Source organism: Rattus norvegicus, chromosome 16 (assembly GCF_021556685.1).
Source record: "Rattus norvegicus strain SHRSP/BbbUtx chromosome 16, alternate assembly SHRSP_T2T, whole genome shotgun sequence".
Lineage (NCBI taxonomy): Eukaryota > Metazoa > Chordata > Mammalia > Rodentia > Muridae > Rattus > Rattus norvegicus.
In genome coordinates, this window is record NC_141549.1 from 11,627,423 (window position 1) to 11,642,181 (window position 14,759).

General features: G+C 38.5%; 2 long non-coding RNA genes across 3 annotated transcripts in view; one reads left to right on the forward strand and one right to left on the reverse strand.

The window, feature by feature from the left end:
* LOC148000389 (uncharacterized) overlaps positions 1-14,759 on the reverse strand; it is a 319,504-nt gene that overhangs the window by 133,337 nt on the left and 171,408 nt on the right. The gene's annotated exons all lie outside the window — the stretch shown is intronic.
* On the forward strand, positions 235-7,001 carry LOC134482322 (uncharacterized). Its single transcript, XR_015639645.1, has 2 exons — positions 235-391; positions 6,642-7,001. It is a non-coding gene; the product is annotated as an uncharacterized LOC134482322 (long non-coding RNA).

Here is a 14,759-nt window from a genome sequence, read left to right on the forward strand (position 1 = left end):
CTTATTTACTTTTGCTAAGGAAATTCATGTAATCAATAAGAGCCTATGTTGCCTAACACAAGCCTTTTCTTGGGTTGCACCTCCCAAGATGCTCAGCATCGACTCACCAGGTCAGCTTCTCTGGTTTTAGTCAATGTAAAGGGCCAACGCATTTCTGAGAGCACAATTCCGACCCATTGTGCCCTCACAGAGCCAGCACCCCCAGGAACCTACCACTCCCTGGGAAAGGAATCTTGACCTTCATTCTCTTCCTTGCATTACTCCAAACATTTGACAAAAGCCAGCCAATACCTCAGGTTAGGACTATCTGATTCTCAGTGAGAAGGACTTATTATACCATAAGATGCTGTGAGGACAAAGTATCAGAAGGATTTGACTCAGGTAACCAAAGGTTAGTCTGTACCTCTTACCAATAATTTGACAGAGCAAAGAAAACATGTTATATTTTACTGTCTACTGATGCCAGAATGCTTTTTAACTGAAATTAAAAGTAAAAAGAGGGGCAACTGTGTCCTTAGTAGTATAGGCCAAGGCTGCCATTCCAAAAATAAAGATAAAAAACATAAAGAGTAGACTAGGTAGTCTTCAGAAAGTGATTAATTCTCATGGAAATAAAGATTTTCTCTTACAGTTCCTACTTTATGGCCACACCTACTACCGTCAAGTTTTATATGTAGAGATGTTTTTCAGAGCCAATAGGACTGAAAGCAGAACTCGGATGCTAGAAGAACCTATGAGTCATACATTCTGGGAATTTGGGAGTAATAAGATGCAAGCAGAATTGTGGGCTAGACAGGGTTGTTTCTGTGAAGCAGGGGTAGAGTAGCCTGGAATATTAATAGCAGGATTGCCAGACAGGGCGAGCTGAAAGGAAGAAGAATACAAGATTAGAAGAGAGAATTAGATGATTCAGACAAAAGGGGGTGATAGAAGGGGATGCTTTAAAATCATTTTAATTCCTGTACTTTTCAGTCCAGATGAGCCCCATTCTCCTCGCTGAGTCCAGTATGTTTGGACTTCAGGAGAGGTGGGAAAAGTCTTATTCAGAATGGGAGAGGAAACTTACTTTAGAATCACTCAATAGTTTCAGCTCACATACTCTCTCCTTTATTGATTATTTTATTTATTTATAATTCCTTCAAATATTGCCTTCCTTCCTGGTCTCCCCTCTGAAACTTCCACATTCCATGCCTCCTTCCCTTTGACTCTAATAGGGTACTCGCCTACCCACCCACCCACTCTTGCCTCACAACCTCTAGTATCCCCCTTTACTGGGGCAACAAGCCTCCACAGGACCAAGCACCTCCCCTTCCACTGATGCCAGATAAGGCAGCCCTCTGCCACATATGTAGTGGGAGCCATAGACCTACCCATGTATACTCTTTTGTTGATGATTTAGTCCCTGGGAGTTCTTAGGGGTCTGGTTAGTTGATACTGTCATTCTTCCTATTCGGTTGCAATCCCCTTCAGCTCCTTTAGTACTTCCCTAACTCTTCCACAGGGGTCAGTCCAAGGGTTGGCTGTGAGTGTTTTAGTCAGGTGCTGGTAGAGCATCTCAGAGGACAGCTCTGCATGTCAGTAGGATTTGCTGAAGGAAGGAGAGGCAGGAGAATCATGAGTTCGAGACCAGCCTGGGCTATACATACTCTCTTTTTTACATTGAGAAAATGAGAGGTCACCAGATTTTGATATTTAAATGCTGGAAGTGAAATAAAAATATCCTGTGTAGTGCTTTGCAATATTGCAAAAATGAGCCAGTATGTATGAATGATATTTTTATATTTTAATGTGAATGTACATATGTATTAATAATGAATTGTATTATATAATAGTCTCATAAATATAGAAGCCTCCCAAATTAATTGCCGAATTCCCATGACAAAAATCCATTAAAATGAACAACTTCTCTTTCAATGGATGGTTTAAACTGGTAATGATTTCATTATGGTTTCTAAAAATTGAAGAAGAAAAATAGAGATGTGACTTTCATAGAGAAGCTCAATGTAATCTGTGCATATACAGTTTAGCAAAGTCAAATTTTATTTACATGGATGACAATATAGTCAAGGACATGTACTTTGGATAGTAGGACTCTGTATTTTGCATTAAAACTACCAAGAAAGTCACAACCTCATCTTGAGAGAATGCAAACTGGCAGAAGGTGACATAGAAATTTTTTCGTTTTATGTGTGATCACATTGTAAAGGAGGTCTGAGAAAGCTCACTGGTACCAACACACTCCATCTTCAATCTACACTTTGATTAGACCTCTGGAAAGGCTTTGGTCAAACCGATATAAAAGTGACCAATCTGTCTTGTAATCATTCGGAAGTCATTTGTTAACTTTCTTGTTTAACCTCACAATGTATACTTCCATTAACATAAAAGATCGACTAATTATGACCCAATTTAGCACAACCTAATGCTGAGTATGCATATTAATATTTGTGTATTTGTGCTTACACCTATAGTTTCGTATACTGTAAATACTGGTTTATATATAGTTTAAGTATATATAAATTTCTAATATATGTACATATTTGCATGTATACATTAATATATCTACCTGAATCCATGAATACAAACATGAAATGGTATGTAGGTGTTAATAGCATATATATAAATGTGTGAGAATAGTTAGATGGATAGATAGATAGATAGGTAGATAGATAGATAGATAGATATTTACAGGTATAAATATATAGATATAGATCCTTTTCTATTCTGTACAACTCCCTACAGGTTCATGGATTTTGTATTACTTAATACTTATATTCCCATGTGTATTTTGGGGATACTTGACCTTGGGGGTAAAGCTAACTAAAATCTCAAAATTTACTTATGAGATTACAATATTCAAATCTACACACATGTATGTATGTACATGAATATAACCATCTAAAACTATGAATCCATATGCATTTTGGTATGTAGATATTAAAATAGGAGCATACACACATGTGTGTTAATAGTTAAAGATGTATAAATTCCACATTTTCTAATTCCCTTCCTTGTTCAGAACTCGTGTCAGATAATTTGGAGAAGGACCTGAAGAAAAACCTAGATCCCACTTTTTAATATACATCTAGTCTTGTAGCCAATCATGGATGAAAGTTATATATTTGAGGACTTTTAGGATTTTGACATCAGTTTATGGTCAAAATAATTCAATTTTTGGCTCATAAAGAGCTGTAATGCTTGGGTGGAGTCTCATAAAACACTCCCCCAATAGAACAATAGTAGGTGAGACAGGGGGAAAATTCACAAATTCTAAAGCCTGGAGAACAGGAATAGCCAAGACCTTCTAAGCTGAGATGCTGCAGTAACTTCATAGTGACATTTTTTAATGGACAGGCAAGTGAAAAAGAGAGAGGATATGGCAGAGCTGCATCAATGGTAGATTATGTCAGGCACCACAGCTCAAGCATGGAGGTTAGCAGAGTTTCCCTCCATCTATCAGGAGCCCTCTCAGCATGAATGAAGTACATTGGGATGGGAAAGAAGAATGTAATTACTGAGAAACCCAATAATTGCCCTCAGAGGAGGGAATTGACGCCTAGGGGTTACGATACCTTTAATTGAGCATTAGAGTCCATTTCTCAATAAAAGCTAAGTTGTATCTCCAGTTGCATGGGCTTAAAAATTATAGAGGTGAGCAGTTTGGTATTATGAATTCATTTCTCTTTAATTCACTTCTGGTACCTTCCAATAATCCACAATATAATATAATTTTTCTTTCCTTCAATTTTCTCCTGCTACCCAACCTTGCTCCCAAATCAATGTTACCTTCCTAGGTTCTGGATCTCGCATTGTAATATGAGTACAGGTTAAAAATAATCTCCACCCCTTTGGAATCTGAGGTCTGTGATCTCCACTTTCATCCATTAATTGCTGATCCCCTTTAGTTCTATCCCTCATATCTATTCCCTTTGCCCCAAACTCATGGTTCTATTGTATAAGCCCAGAGTCCTCATACAACTCCTGAGTATTATCCATTCCTAGGATGCCTGGCAAGAAAAAAGCACCTATTTGATGACCCTGTTCTCTGCTAAGATTGGGCATCCTTAGCATTTTAGTTAGATTTTAGTGAGTTTGTGGGTATGTTAGGTAGGAAAGGGCAGAAAAGCCCTCTGAGGAAAAGCAGCAGCGTTTTCCAAACACTCAGGTTTGGGAGGGGATGAGAGATGCAGTAAGTAACGATGAGGAGATGGATCACAGCATTTATCAGGACACAGTGGGGATTAAAGCATAAAGTCTAGTGATGATATCATAAGGAAAAGCCACCCTGGGGTTGAATCTAGCTGGGACTCCCAAGATTTATGTCTGGGGTGATAGTACTCAAATTTCTAGTGGACGGTTGTTGGTAGGTAAAAAGAAACAAGAGCTGAGACTGCCTCATAATTTATTTGAACTGAAACTTAACAGAAAAACAATACTCACTACAGTATAGCCTATGCCGTAAGTTTGTTCTAGGCTATGGATTTAAAAGTTCCTGTCATTCTGCTTCAGGTAGAGCTTAGGACCCTAATATGCCAGAAAATGCATGGATTTTGGAATAACCAACAGGACAATTAATGTCCCTATAAAATTGTCTGAGTTTATTGTGTTATTCAACATTCCAAATTCTGTGGGAAGTTACAAGGAAACCCTTTGTGTTATTATTGATGATTATCATGAGATATTTTATGTCACCTAAGTCCTCTTATTATGATGAATCTATTGCTCGGGTAGGAAATGGGCCCTTTTCATGTTATCTATGAAGCCAGGCCAAGTTGCCCAGCTGTACAGGCAATGGCAGGCCAGGAATTTGGATTTCATTCCCTTTGGGTACTTTGATCCAGAGCTGATGTCCCGTCTACAAGGGGGGAGGAGGTGCTGGCAAGAAACAACCCCAAATACTCAGTTGCAAGTTGTAAATTTCAGAAAAGCTATTCAATATTCATGTAATTACCCTGGAAAGCACATTTGACATTTCATAAATATGGCAGGATATTAAGCATTTGTCTCTCTTGAGCGCTGCTACCAAAGCATACATGGAAAAATAATCCCCAGGGATCTCTACAGTCTGAAATGGCAACAGTTATTGATTCCATAAATTTGATGGATTAAAATCTTCTCTCTTCATCCCATTCATAATTTACGAATGGAAGTGAGACCATATAAACAAGGTAGCCTGCTGGCCTTCTGCATGGGGCATAATTGTTTCTGGGAAAAGATCTACTCCCTACAAGTTCTGGCTCCAGCTTTCTCCTTCATGCTGGCTGAATCTCTTCTCCAAAGTGAGCTTGCAGATCCAGGCAGTGCATAGACCTGCAGCCAGTACTTAGTGGGCAGGGCATTGAGGTTCTTGATGTCCAAGCAGCAGTGCTGATTAAAAGCTTGTGTAATCGCTGCATAGCCACAGGACAAATTTGATTCCCCAGGATTTTTGGCCTCTGTAGATAGGTTAAGAGGACACTGGTCTTAAACACAGTCCAGTCCACCCTTCCACTACTCCCTCATGCACAGGAATAAAAAACACAATTTCTCAACAGTTCATCCCAGCACATAGAACAAAAGAATAAAAACACTTTGTTCTGACCAAGCCTGATCTTCAGAAAGCAGCACTACAGACTAAGAGTCTCTTAAGAGAAAAGCAAAGTGCAGGTTGGCTCTGCATGCTAGGCTGAGAAAAGTAGGAAGCCTTATCCATCATACATGCTTGCCATGAAACAATGATCTTCATTACCCCTAGACTAGAGAAAAAGAAAGCATGCAAAAAAATGACTACACATCCTCATAGATGGGCAATAAGCTGAGCCATCAATCTAAGGGTTATTTTTGAAGTCATGTAATGATTAACTTTATTTGTCTTAGAAGAAATGGATGTACTGTGTAAAATGTGAACTTTATTTATAAGCATGAAGACACATACATGCTCAGTCACCTATCATTCTAAAGGTGTGTATTATGTATGTATATGTCCAATATGAGATGTTTCAGAGTGAGATGGCATGTGCCCATGTCTGTTTCTACTTTAGTATATATGCCTGTATTTATATGAATGTATTTGGCTATTAATGCATGGATATTAAAATCAATATATGCACTAGAATTTCTATCTCTGATGATTATGTGTATTCCTACTAATACATGTAGTTTAATAATAGCTTAGATAAATTTAAATGTGTGGAGGGCATTTTTGTAGATACTATATGTTTATTCTCATACTACATGTTAATGTCAATACTCCCTTTCATTTGCTAATACATTTAAGAGATTAAATGGTGTGTGGAGGATAGCTGGGGCAGCAAAGTCAAAAGTGAGATTAAATCCCTATCTAATATATTGTCTGTACTCAATGCTCCTAATATATCATACACGCATGTACATGCACACACACATACACACATACAAACACACACAGACAAATAGACAAACACACACACGCACACTACCCTCAGGGGACTAGTGCCAAAGGCAGTGCCAAATCAGGGATGCTCGAGTACTATGCCTCTTTCAAACCCATGTGCACATGTGAATGGAAAGAGATCCTCATATCAGGGTCGCTGTTTACAGATAGGACCTGGCAGTTGCTGTAAACAAAATTCTTCCCACTACCTCACTGACATCTCTAACTGACTCTTTACTTTCCCCCAAAGCCCTGCCATCCTCAAGTTGCCTTTGCCAGAATGACCATCTGTGTCCCTTCAACCTCTTCAAGAACCTCTACTACAACAGAAGAAAACAGATGTGGGACCAGACACTTTGGTGGGACTGTTCCAATTTGACTAGCACATTCCAGATACTCCAAAGAGACAGAAGATAAAAAGATGTGGAGCGCCAAGAATCAAGTTCTGGCAATGGGAAGTTAGGATTGGGGTTAGATATACCTGCTACTTTCTCTTATTCTTTCATCAAGCAGACGATATCAATGAACTAAGCATGTGCATTGATCATAAATAAGGAACTTCAATTCATCCTGCCTAAAGTGGTTGATAAAAAGAGAAGAGAAAAACCTATCTGTTATAAGTCTTGTGTTAATATGTTTGAAATGGCAATGCCTTCTCCTCACTACTGGAATCTCTATCAATGCTGACCAACAAACAGCCATATTATTACTCTGTTAATCTCCTTTGGCACTGGTACCTTTTATACATATGCATACCATCCCAGTGCGCTCTCTCTCTCTCTCTCTCTCTCTCTCTCTCTCTCTCTCTTCTCTCTCTCTCTCTCTCTCTCTCTCTCTCTCTCTCTCTCTCTCTCTCTCCCATCCCCCTCAGTGACCAATGCACAGTAACAAGGTAATGAAAATTTAATCTTAACGTCAGGAATCTGACCTTAGGTGAAAGGTCCTAGTCTGCCTTTGTGGCACATTTAGAGCCAGGGCATGGGGCATCTGGGGCATGCTAGCATATAGAAAATCAGTTGGAAAGAAGACAAAAGGAAATGTAATTGGAAGAAAAACAGTATGTGTCATCTCCAGAGGCAGTGACTTTGCAGCAATGACCTTCATTCTTGACTTTGTATCTGTGTGTTTATCCCTAACAAGTTTGTCTATAACTTGTCATAAATTTGCGTAGCCAGTGCTCAAGGAGACCAGAAAAGGGCATCCAATCACCCAGAGGTGGAGTTGGATAGTTATGAGCCACCACATGGACACTGGGATTTGAACCCAGGTCCTCTGCAGGAGGATCAAATGCTCTTACCCACTGAGTCATGTCCCCAAATCCATCTCTGAGTTTCTTGAGTAATCTGCGATAACCGCCCCCCCAAGATGGTTTCCTTTTCATTCATTAAATGATGGGTGAGCTGTTTCTTTCCACTTAGTGACATCAAGTAAGTATGCTCATTTGTCCTGGAGCACTGGGCTTGCTTGGGCTTTCCAGTACTCCCTTTCACTTTTAATAAGGACATGCCTATTCTGCTGTGCCCATAATCTGGCACCACCCTGTTTAAGTCTTAATGAAGAGAAGGCAGTAAGAAAACCCAAAGTGCCCAAACCCCAACTGATAAGGAAGATGGCCATGAAAGTTTATCAGGTATTTAAGGATTTCAATTTTAAAATAACCTCAAAATGAGCCATCTTTGTTTCTCCCCTACGATGCAAATATCTGTACATTTTTGCATCTGATATACTGCATTTTAAAAAGTCATTATACATGCAAATGTTATGGGAACATATGACATACATGTATAGCCAAGAGTGACAGCTGGTGTCTCTCTGTTCTTTAATATTTAAATAACATTGGTTCAAAAGTGTGTGCTGTTCCTGTTTGAAGCTCAATGTTTTCCCTAGTTTTGTGCCTCTAAGGGAGCATCTTTCTGTAGTCACCAGAGTTCTGTCCTTTCCCTTTATTGATGTCTCCTGTTCCTCTACACTTTACTTATCTCTGCCCTAGAACCCACACCTGTCCCTTGATGTCTCTTAGATGTAACTGCTGTGGGCCTTTTTGCTTGAGCAGCTGTGTTTCTTTAAACAAGCATGACAGCTTTTCTCAGAAATCAACCCAAAACCAAACAATAGAAGGCTTCACATCTCCCAACATCCTGGGTAGCCACTCTCCCTGCATAAGAATCTCTCAGTAAAGGGAACATCTCTGAGGTTCTCCTTTGTTCACTTTACTTGCCCAGTATGCATTGTTCTGTTCAGGCCTACATCGCTTCCTTTCCCACCCCCACTTCCCTTAATTCCACTGTATAGTCATTTAACATGTATGCACCTCCAACACACTTAGACAGCATTCACAATCATGCTCAGAAAGGATCATGAAGGATTATTATCCAACAAGCACAAGTCTTGTCCTGAGAAGAATTATGCTGCCAGCACCTCCCCTTCTTGTGGTGAACCAGGAAATAAAGCCATCTCAAGGAGCATGGCGACCTCATTCAGGACCTAATCTTCTTTGCAACTCTTTCCCCAACATGTCTCTTGAGAGCCTAAGAGCCTATCCCGTCAGCTTCCTCACACTCCTCACAGCAGAAAGGCAGCCCTAGATGGCCCTGCTTCTGGCAGACCATTCTCCAGAACTTTCCAACTGCCAAAATCCTCCTTCACTTTCTCAACTCACCCCAGATCCTGCACTCTTTGAGGCTTCTCCCTAATTCCCTCTACTGAGAAGGAATAAGAGGCCCCCTTATACTGTTGTTTTCATAGCATGAGAGTTTGCCCCAATATATCACATGTCACTTACTTTCCCAGCTCGGACTTTCCATTCAGAGCTTGGGGTTTTACATTCATGTTTCTGATGCTAAGGTTGACAAGTAATCACGCTTCTGAATGATTTAAATGCAAATAAAAATGAAGAGTAGGTGATATTTACTCAATACCTCCTGTATAGTACTCTTAGCATCCTACATGTACCAATTTGATTAATTATTTATCTGTACTTCCTATCTACAAAACTATGAGGCAAGATACACTACTGGATGTTTTATTGTGCCCGTGTTCATTCTAAGACTCAACAATTTAAAAAATATATTTAGGATTTCTTATGTGAGAGCTATGGAGCTGAACTGAACCCATTCAAGCATCTAATAATCACACTGATGTAGTAGTTAATCTTACTTGTCAAAAGATGGTATTAAGATGACCTGAGAAGTCAGTAAAGCCCATCAATGAGTGTGGTTTCGATGATGTTTCTAGGAATCAATAGATCATGAAGATTCTGAGCTAATGAACAGGTTAATTCTTTGATAAAATAAAAATATGATGACTTTGAGAGGCAATGAAAACTAGGGGATGGGCCTAGCTGGAGGAAGAACATCACTGGTTCTTTGGGAATTCTATCTTACCCTTTCTTGTGTATTTTTTTCTGTTTCCCAGTCACTATGATGTGAATCCTTGGGTAAGAAAAATATATCTTAAATAATCAGAACCCTACAGAGGATAGATAGCATTAATCTTACCACTGTGAAACAATCTGGAAAAACACATTTCTATACACACACACACACACACACACACACACACACACACACACACACACACACACACAGCAGGCTTGATAAAAACTCTGTAAACCAGTAAAACTTTGAGGTTACTTGTTGTCATAGAAACATGGGCTTAATCTTGTCTATCCAGACAAGAGGCCCTAGTACTTTAGCTGAAGCCAAGAAACAGAAGAAGGGCCCCTAAGCTATGGTTTTGGACCTTTGCCTCTTAAACTGGCCTGTTTGTGAGGGAACTGCTAACCATTTCATCAAGCAGTTCGATGACATTTGGAGTATGGTCTGTTTGCAAAAGGAAATATCAAATTCTTTGTTTCTATGATCAAACTCTATAAAGTCTTTATCAGCTAATATTGACATAAGGACAATGTAAAGCAAGAATAAGGACAGTTTCTCTGAACCCATGAAAACAAGCATTTATTATTCTTGTTTGTTTTTGGAATCAGCCATAGTAGCTAGCATGGACTTCCTTTCATGCATTCTGGGGTGAGGCACTGGGGGCACATAAAAAAACATATACAAGAGAGTACTACTAAGCAGCATATATTTTAGATGTTTTTTGAGTGTCTTCTATTACAACACTGATATTTGACTGCATCAGTTAGCTATTTCTGCATAATGAACCACATTACTATTTGTAATTTAATAGCAATGAATTATTTTTCATAATTCTACTGAATGACTAGGTGTCTTGCTGATCTTGGCTGGGCTTTCTTATACATGTGTGGGCAGAAGACACTGAAATTGCTCTACAATCACCTCAGCTTACACTTACATTATTCTATTCTGTACCACATGACATTTTATTTTCTAGCAAATTAATTCAGGCATGTTCACTCTGAAGCAATGGGAGCTCAAGAGGAAATGTGTAGGGTAAAAGGGCGCTTGAAGCTTGAAACTGACAATTATCACTTCTATCATTTTATTTTGGAGAAAACAATCCATTGGGCTAGCCTGGATCTCAATAGCATGACGTAGTTATCTCCATGTGACCAGCCACAATCAAAAGGCAATCAGTTCCCTGTATTGCTCATCAATAACTTGGGGAGGGTTAAATTAAAATTGGTTTAACATTTAAGATTCAGTATCCTCCAGTTATTTTATACACACTTTTATAATGAGGAAACCTATAATTAGAGGAGTAATTTTGTCATGGTCACCTATCTGGAAGGTAGGAAGCCAAGGTTTAAAGCAAGTGACAAACAACGACCTGTGTCTTTTCCATTTCCTTACATGAACCTGATTGTTATATATGCTGCTGAATGTCGATCCAAAGAAAAAAGGTGTGCTTGGCTTTGAGTATTCATGAAGATGTGATGGTGGAAGGAAAATGGCTTGAGATGGGCTTCCTTGGGTCTAAATAACTGCACGTTTTACCCTGTCAAGGCTGTGTGCAAAAGAAATATGCCCTAGATTCACTATTTTCAGATGTGAGATCTTTCACTCAATGTTGGACCTCCAACAGTGTTCTCTGCTTTTGTTTCTTGGTTTTCTCTTCTACATATGAATCTCAATTGTGTGTGTTTCACAGGGTTGCTAAAAAGACTAATGAATTAACACCTGCATATTCCTTAGTATGCCTCCTATTACATATATGACATACGATGATCAACACAAGGATATCCATGTGTATCTACATTGTGCATTAAAATGTGTATCAACATTGTCACTTAAAAAATCTTACACAAGGCCCATGTACTAAACCTTCTAGAGAATCTGATCAAAGTTAGTGTTTGACAAGCAGAACTTTACACTTAGTAACAAGGGGACACAACAACTGTCAAACCTAGAAAGCCACTCTGATTGCCATCTTTGTTTGGAAAGTTCTTCAGCCTAATCCAGAAGGCACTGATGGAGATGACTGTCAAAGCTATTTTCCGTGGTTGTCCTTGGTATTGTTTTGCTGATTTTCTCCAAAAAGTATAATTGGTAACCTCTTTAGAGGTATATCGCTAAGGGAAATGCTTGTATTTAGTTGCTAAAACTAAGAGAAAATGTATTATCAAAGATAAAATGAGTCATCTTATATCCATGCCCACATTCATACACATTTGCATATGAACATACTCATACACATGTAGACTTGTACACAGAGACACACATACATATACATAGAAACGCAGATGAATTTGGTCAATTAATTGTATTTAAATGACAAATATTCTGAAATAAAATATCATGAAGTCAACTTGAAATTCATGTGTTGAAATTCTACCTCTCTTTCCCCATACCCCATATTTTGTACTAAGTTTTAAAGGTGTAGCCAAATTCATAAGGTTGGGTCATAATCCAACATGACTCATATCTTTAAAGAAAGAATACACTTAGACAAAGATACACACACACACACACACACACACACACACACACACACAAATGCACGAAGGATCATGTGAGACGCAGAGAAGACAGCCATCTGTAAGTCAAGAGAATTCAAGAAAAATCACATCTACCAACATTTGTTTCCTGTGCTTCCAGCCTTCAAAACTCTAGAAAAATATATATTCAGAATTGTGGGTAAATACTGAGCTGGGAGACATCCTTTTTCTCATCCAGTAGAACCGCTCTGACTTAACTCCTGAGCTCCTGCTTGCACTATCATTTCTAGAGCTTTCCCACCTGCAGCATGTGCTCATGGCCAGTCTTTGGCTTCTGCCTACCTCTTCTGTCTTTTGATCTCTGGCATCCTGATACTTTCAAACTCCATGCTTTTCTCTTAGCCGACCAATGTCATTCCCACATAGACTCCTGTGTACTATGCATCCTGCTTTCCCCACAGCTCTATATTTGGGTGCTGAAAGGTGTGAGAATATTTTCCCTTTGCGTTCATCATACCTGCTGACACTACAAAGCTCTTTTGGTTTGTATTTCACTTCACATTAGTGTAAAGAGTCGGCATTTCTAAGGTTAATAACCTGGCTGCTTCTAAGATAGGCAGGAATAGAAATCAAACAGCTCCTGTTCCCTCGAAGCTGTGAACCAACCTTATTATACTGCTCAATAGCATCTGAGAAAACTATCTTCTCCTTCGGCACCAATACAACCACCTAGAACCTATGTCTTCTAGCCAATTTGCACTTTAAAAAATTCCAAGTTGTCTCACCTGAGCAAGTGTGTTGTAGCTGTTTGAAAGATATGTGTCAGGACTCAACTTGTTGCTGATGCCTAAGGTGAGTCTGGGACTTGCTGAAAGTGAGGAACACAAATTGTTCTACATGAAATGGACTACAATGGGCAAAAAAAGAAATTATGCTGATTTATAAGAATATTAAAACCATCTTGCTTCTCTCCCTTATCACAATTAAAACAGAGCTTTTTCAGTCACGTGACCTGTAGCACATGTGTTTTCTCATTTATTTTCCATTTAATTGGCTATCAGTCACTCATAATCTTTTCATCTCTCTCCTACTCCAGCCAGCCCATGTCCCTATTTGTAAGATGAGTCTTAAGTCAGTGAAGTCACTTTAACTGAAAGACTGAAACTTCAGGCTGGCCAACTCCTTATATTTAGTGGCTTGCATGGATCACTGTGCTGCTGCTGTTATTGTTTTTAAGATTTATTTTTATTTTTGTTATGTGTATGCAAGTGTGTATGTGTAAAGGTATGAGCACATGAGTACAGGGACTATTGGAGGCCAAAGGGTGTCAGATCTCCTCAGAACTGGACATCCAAGCTGTTTCAAGCCACCCAGTGTGGGATCAAAAGTTAGGTCTTCTGCAAGAGAAGCACAACTTCTTAACCACATCTCTGAAGCAGTCCTATATTACTGGCTTTTAACTGATGGTTTTACACAGGATTTTTACAAGGACTTTAAGGCCCAACTGACTGAATGATCAGCATTAGCCATTAGGTCTATGTATATCCATCTTTACCATTTTCTATAATTGGATAAAGACTGCACGCACACACACACACGCACACACACACACACCCCACTCACACATTTGTTTAATAAAAATATAATGTTATTTATATGACTTTAAACTTTGATAGTTTTTCACTTGCTGACCCTTAAAGGTCATTTAAGCTCTGTTTTACACACACACACACACACACACAGCATTGATCTATTAAATGTAACATATATTATAAATTGTAGCTGTTTGAGATATGCCCTGCTATGTAGGTCAAGATCTCCTGAAACTACTGACCATTCTGCCAAAGCTTTCCCAAGTGCCTGATTGCAAACATGTTTTACCATATCTGTCTCAATAGTAGCATAAAATTTGACAATAAAAATGTTCTGCTTATATTTAGGTTGATCTTTCTTTATTATTTAATTGTTGTAAGTATTATTGATTACATCCTTATAATAAACATAGTTGTGTCCATACATTTTTATTATAAACAACTAAAAAATCAAAATGAATATTTTCATTTCCCTTTCATACACTGATAGTATTTTCTTTCAAAAGGCACAGCCAAATATTCCTCATATTGAGATGTAGTAACACTTGATTTATTAAAAAATTGACTGTTGACATAATTTGAACTTTGAATTTCCACCAACTTACAATGTCCTCACATTTTTCTTCTGACTCAAGTTAGTTTCTTTTGTATACTTTCACTCACAAGTGAAAGAAGGTAACTATTATATTATATATTTTGCTATACATATATATGAGTTTTTATTATAAAGTCTCAGTTTTTCTTCTCTAAAATGTGCTTCCATTCAAAAGTTCTAGAGTTAGCTCTTAAATTTCCACCTAGATTTTCATCTACAGTTTTACTGCTGGTATATGACTTGAGATAAACATGTCTTTGCAGTTTAAGATTTTCTTGAGATTAGAGAGGTATTAGGCATGAAATCAAGTCTTCACGATCCTTC